This window comes from Amblyraja radiata, chromosome 24 (assembly GCF_010909765.2).
Source record: "Amblyraja radiata isolate CabotCenter1 chromosome 24, sAmbRad1.1.pri, whole genome shotgun sequence".
Taxonomy (NCBI): Eukaryota; Metazoa; Chordata; class Chondrichthyes; order Rajiformes; family Rajidae; genus Amblyraja; species Amblyraja radiata.
The window spans coordinates 39465092-39471240 of NC_045979.1; the positions used below are offsets into that span (position 1 = coordinate 39465092).

Consider the following 6149-nt stretch of genomic DNA (forward strand, 5'->3'; position numbering starts at 1 on the left):
TCTCGGTTTTAAAGGATTTCCCCCTTATCCTTAAGCTGTGACCCCTTGTCCTGGACTTCCCCAACATCGGGAGCAATCTTCCTGCATCTAGCCTGTCCAACCCCTTAAGAATTTTGTAAGTTTCTATAAGATCCCCTCTCAATCTCCTAAATTCTAGAGAGTATAAACCAAGTCTATCCATTCTTTCTTCATAAGACAGTCCTGACATCCCAGGAATCAGTCTGGTGAACCTTCTCTGCACTCCCTCTATGGCAATAATGTCCTTCCTCAGATTTGGAGACCAAAACTGTACGCAATACTCCAGGTGTGGTCTCACCAAGACCCTGTACAACTGCAGTAGAACCTCCCTGCTCCTATACTCAAATCCTTTTGCTCCTATACTCAAATCATCTTTCTAAACTCCAGTGAATACAAGCCTAGTCTTTTCAATCTTTCCTCATATGACAGTCCCGCCATCCCAGGGATCAATCTCGTAAAAATTATAACCAGGTGCCACATTTAGAATAAAGGGGAGGCCATTTAAGACTGAGGTGAGAAAAAACATTTTCACTCAGAGAGTTGTGAATTTGAGGAATTCCCTGCCACAGAGGGCAGTGGAGGACAAGTCACTGGATGGATTTAAGAGAGAGTTAGATAGAGTTCTAGGGGCTAGTGGAGTCAAGGGATATGGGGAGAAGGCAGGCACGGGTTATTGATTGGGGACGATCAGCATGATCACAATGAATGGCGGTGCTGGCTCGAAGGGCCGAATGACCTCCTCCTGCACCTATTTTCTATTTTTCTATGTGACGAATAAAATTGACTTTAACATTGACATTGACTTTAGAAGCATAGTGTGTAATTGCACAGAAGCAGGCCCTTCGGCCCATCTCCTCCGCCCCAACCATGATGCCTATCTACTAGACATTAGACCTTGGAGACACAGCACAGAACAGGCCCTTTGGCCCATCGAGTCCCCCCCGGCCACAAACAGGGATGTAATGCTGAGGCGCTGGTCAGGCCGCATTTGGAGCAATGTGAGCAAATGTGGGCCCCATATCTGAGGAAGGATGTGCTGGTTCTGGAGAGGGTCCAGAGGAGGTTTACAAGAATGATTCCAGGATTGAGTGGGTTAGCACATGATGAGCATTTGTCGGCACTGGGCCTGTAATCGCTGAAGTTTAGAAGGTTGAGGGGTGACCTCATTGAAACTAAAGGGCCTGTCCCACTTTGGTGATTTTTATAGGCGACTACAGGGGACTAGACTGTGGCCACATGGTCAACGGGGTGTCGCCTGTACGGTCGTGAATCGTCTCCTCAGTCGCCCAAAGAGTCGTAGCGTCTTTCTGGTCGCCGCTGGATTTTGAAATGTTCAAACATTTTCGGCGACAGTTGGCTTGACCCCAATGAGCGTAGCTTGACTTCTCCTGACGTAGGTGTTGTCGTAGGTTGTCGCCAGGTGACCTAGGTTGTTGCCGGTGCTGACTTTGGTGAAGTCCATTGGTGACTACCTACATCAACCGGCGACAGGTACCGGCGACTGAATTGTCTTCAGTTGTCGCCGACAGGGTCGTAGCTTGTCGCGGGTGGACGTAGGTTGTCGTAGGTGTGGTCGTAGGTGGACGTCCTAATGGGTCGCCGGTTGTCGGTAGCTTGCCGTAGCTTGATGTCCACTAGGTGGTAGGTTGTTGTAGACAGGGTCGAGTCACCGAAAAAATGGCCTAAGTGGGACAGGCCCCTTTTAGAATAATGAGAACCATAGATAGAGTGGATGTGGAGAAGATGTTTCCACTGGTGGGAGGGTCTAGGACCAGAGGTCACAGCCTCAAAATTAAAGGACGTTCTTGTGGGAAGTGGTTGTGGATGAAATTCTTTAGTCAGAGGGTGGTGAATCTGTGGAACTCATTGCCACAGGCGGATGTGGAGGCCAAGGCAGTGGATATTTCTAAGGCGGAGATAGACAAATTGTTGATTAGAACGGGTGTCGAGGGTTATGGGAAGAAGGCAGGAAAATGGGGTGAGAAGGGAGAGATAGATCTGCCATGATGGAATGGTGGAATAAACTTGATGGGCCGAATGGCCTGATTCTTCCCCTATCACTTGACCTTATAACCTAGTTAGTCATAGACAGACAGAGGCCATCACTGAGAGGGAGTGGAGTGGCCCGTGGGGGTGGGGGGGGGGGGGGGGTGGGGTGGGGGGGGGGGAGAGAGCAAAAGCTTCATAGTGTGGTCAGCGTTGGACTGGTCAGCATGTGATTGATGGGCCGAATGGGGGACGTACGTACAACAGGCCGATAATTCCTGTGATCATGGCTACAACTTGACTGGAGAAGGAAACATTTACTGCACCGACACTGGGCACTGGAGCCACCCCCCCCCCCCCCCCCCCCCCTCAACTGTACAGGTGATAAAAGCATAGCGTGTAATGGCACAGAAACCGGCCCTTCGGCCCATCTGCTGCTTCCGCTCGCCCGAATGTCCTGTCCCCCCCCCCCCCACGCTCCCCCGCACCTCCTGCCTCTCTCCCCCTCTCTCCTGCCCCCCTTTCTTCCCTCCCTCTCTCCTCCTCTCCTCCCCACCTCTCCCCCTTTCTCCTTCCCACTCCTCCTCACCACCCACTCTCTACCACTTCTCCCAGTCCCGGGCTACACCCACTTTACCACCCCCCCCCCCCTTTCTCCCACCTCCCTCCTCCCCCATCTACCCTCCCCCCTCCTCTCTCCCCGATCCCCGCTGTCCAAGTCTGGTCAATGTTGTTTGTGTTCCTGCCTCATCTCCTCTCGCCCACAGAGTGGTTTGGAGATGGAACTGGACTGAGAAAATATGATGTACGACAGTAAGCTAGCCGAGAATATAAAGCAGGATAGTAAAAGCTTCTTTAGGTGTGTGAAGAGGAAAACATTAGTTAAGACCAAAGTTGGACCCTTGAAGACCGAAAAAGGTGAATTTATTATGGGGTACAAGGAAATGGCAGATGAGTTGAACAGGTACTTTGGATCCGTCTTCACTAAGGTGGACACAAACAATCTTCCTGATATAGTAGTGGCCAAAGGATCTGATTTGGTCCCCTAATTTGAGGAAGGACATTCTTGCTATTGAGGGAGTGCAGCGTAGGTTTACAAGGTTAATTCCCGGGATGGCGGGACAGTCATATGCTGAGAGAATGGAGCAGCTGGGCGTGTACACTGGAGTTTAGAAGGATGAGAGGGCATCTCATTGAAACATATAAGATTGTTAAGGGTTTGGACACGTTAGAGGCAGGAAACATGTTCCCGATATTGGGGGAGTCCAGAACCAGGGGCCACAGTTTAAGAATAAGGGGTCAGCCATTTAGAACGGAGACGAGGAAACACTTTTTCTCACAGAGAGTGGTGAGTGTGTAATTCTCTGCCTCCTAGGGTGGTGGAGGCCGGTTCTCTGGATGCTTTCAAGAGAGAGCTAGATAGGGCTCTTAAAAATAGCGGAATCAGGGGATATGGGGAGAAGGCAGGAATGGGGTACTGATTGTGGATGATCAGCCATGATCACATTGAATGGTGATGCTGTCTCAAAGGGCCCGAATGGCCTACTCCTGCACCTATTGTCTATTGTCCTCTGGTGGGACGGTGGGGGGGGGGGGGGGGGGGGGAGGGGTATATAGGGGGAGAGGGGGTGGTTGGGAAAGCTGGCACACAGACACGGGGAGGGTGCAGTTACAGGGCCGGTGAGGTGGACTGTGATCTCCACATGACCCCCTCCCCCAACCCTTCAGAGTAGTGTGGTCAGCCTTGGACGGGTCAGCATGTGATTGATGGGCCGAATGGTCGCCTGCTCTGTGGTCAGATTCCCAGGGCATGATTGGCTCTGTCTTAGTGTGGCTACAAGGGTGGAGAGAACGGCCACCACAGTGAGGGTGGCCACAGTAGACCTTGTCCCAGCTGTGATCTCCAGGTAGCTGGGACACCTCAAGGTTGGAGCCTGTCCAAGTGTAGGATCGGGACAGTCTCTGTTTTGCCCCAAAGTGGACTTGACTTTGTGTGGGATTTGGGGCTGTGTCTAATCATGTCAGAGAGAGTAATCGAACCACTAACTCTTGCCATTCACCATCTAGAGAGCATCGTTGGGCGAAGTGGCCACCAGACCCAAACCACAGCTGGACATAAAGGTAAGAGCCCGTCCTAAGCGAGTCGTACACAGATCCTCGCTCCCTCCCTCCACCCCACCCCGTCCCTGGAGAGAAGGCAGGAGAATGGGGTTGAGAGGGGTTGACATTTTTGCAGTGCAGAGATAGATCTGCCTTGATTGAATGGTGGAGTAGACTTATTTGGGGTGGGGGAACGATTGGCCAATGGCGCTGTGCAGCCGCGAGGAGAGGGGACGTACGTACAACAGGCCGATTATTCCTGTGATCGTGGCTACAACTTGACTGGAGAAAGAACCATTTACTGCACCGACACTGGGCACTGGAGCCACCCCGCCCCCAACTGTACAGGTGATAGAAGCATAGTGTAATGGCACAGAAACCGGCCCTTCGGCCCATCTGCTGCTCCCAATCCCCCGAACCTGCTGCCTCCCTCTCTCTCTCCCCTCTCCCAGTCCCGGGCTACACCCGCTTTACCAGCGACACGGGCGGTGACCGAGCGGCTGTTGCTGCTGTTGTGCTGGACGACGGTGAGACCCCCCCATCTACCCCCGCCCCCCCCTCTCTCCCCGTTCCCCGCTGTCCAAGTCTGGTCAATGTTGTTTGTGTTCCTGCCTCATCTCCTCTCACCGGCGGCGCCGACATGTGGCACCCCCCCCCTCCCCGCACAGAGTGGTCTAGAGATGGGACTGGTCCTCTGGTGAGACGAGGGGGGGGGGGGTGGTGAGGATCTCTGGCCCACACACACGGGGAGGGTGCGGTTACAGGGCGGGTGAGATGGGACTGTAAACTCCACATGACCCCCCCAACCCTCCTGCCCGCTGAAGATAAGCGTTAAAGTGGGGGGAGGGGAGGAGGTGGGGGAAGTAGTGGGGGGTGGGGGTGGGGGACTTGTCCAAATGGCACCGCTCCCCACAGTCTGTCTTGGCACAAAGCAGCAATGTCATTCTCACAGCTACATCACAGCTTGGTTTGGGAACAGCTCTGCTCATGACTGTAAGATATTACATCAGAATATGTAGGAAGGAACTGCAGGTGCTGGTTTAAACCGAAGATAGACACAAAATGCTGGAGTATCTCATCGGGACAGGCAGCATCTGTGGAGAACATGAATAGGTGACGTTTCACAGAGTGCTGGAGTAACTCAGCGGGTCAGGCAGCATCTGTGGAGAACATGGATAGGTGAGGCAAGAGTAAAGTTCTTTGGGGTTGAAAAAGGTGCAAAGATATTGAGTGATTAACGAGGCAACGTTCATTCTGCACGTTGTTTGTGCGTTGGGCAGGCCAACACGTGAGAATGGATAAAAGAGTTACAATGGGAATGGAGTAACAACTAATCACATGAGTGTGGGTGAAGTGAATGGGGTGTGTGTGTTTGTGTTTTCTGCAGCTGTAGATTGTGGTGAACCACCAAGACTAGAGAACGGGACCCACACTGGGAACGACTACAGCTTTCGCCAATATGTCTATTACAACTGCAATGAAGGGTAAGCAGTAATTCACCAGCACACCATGTTACAGTACAGACTCTTCACATGGGATTGGTCCTTCATACAACATGGCAGTAGAGGCAGGGACTATCACAACATGTGAAGGACATTTGGACGGGTACATAGATAGGAGAGGGTTGGATGGATTTGGGCTAAATGGGGGCAAATGGGACTAGTGTAGATGGGACATGTTGGTCGGCATGGAAGGGTTGGGCTGTTGCCGTGTTGTGTGACTCAGTGAATATATTTTTATATAAACGGGACATTTCTGTGTCCACCTGTTTGTTCTTCCAGCTACGAGCTGTTTGGCCGTCCACGGATACTCTGCACGTACGAGGGATGGACCCAGCTCAACACTCGGTGTCAAAGTGAGTGACCACTGGACATTCCTGTCACCGGGACCGGGGGAGGGGAGGTGGTGACAGATCAAAGGGGGCGAAGCTGAAGGGAAATGTAGAATGGTTCATTGTTAGCTGAGGGGAAGGTGGCAAGGAGGAATACTGCCCCTTTACCACGGGTGTGACAGGTTTGTGTCTCTGTCTTACAGTAATACGGTGT

At 52.3% G+C, this 6149-nt stretch overlaps 1 protein-coding gene across 1 annotated transcript in view; it reads left to right on the top strand.

Annotated features, from left to right (window-relative positions):
- The window catches only part of cr1 (complement C3b/C4b receptor 1 (Knops blood group)), a 791565-nt gene that overhangs the window by 501928 nt on the left and 283488 nt on the right, over window positions 1-6149 (top strand). The gene's annotated exons all lie outside the window — the stretch shown is intronic.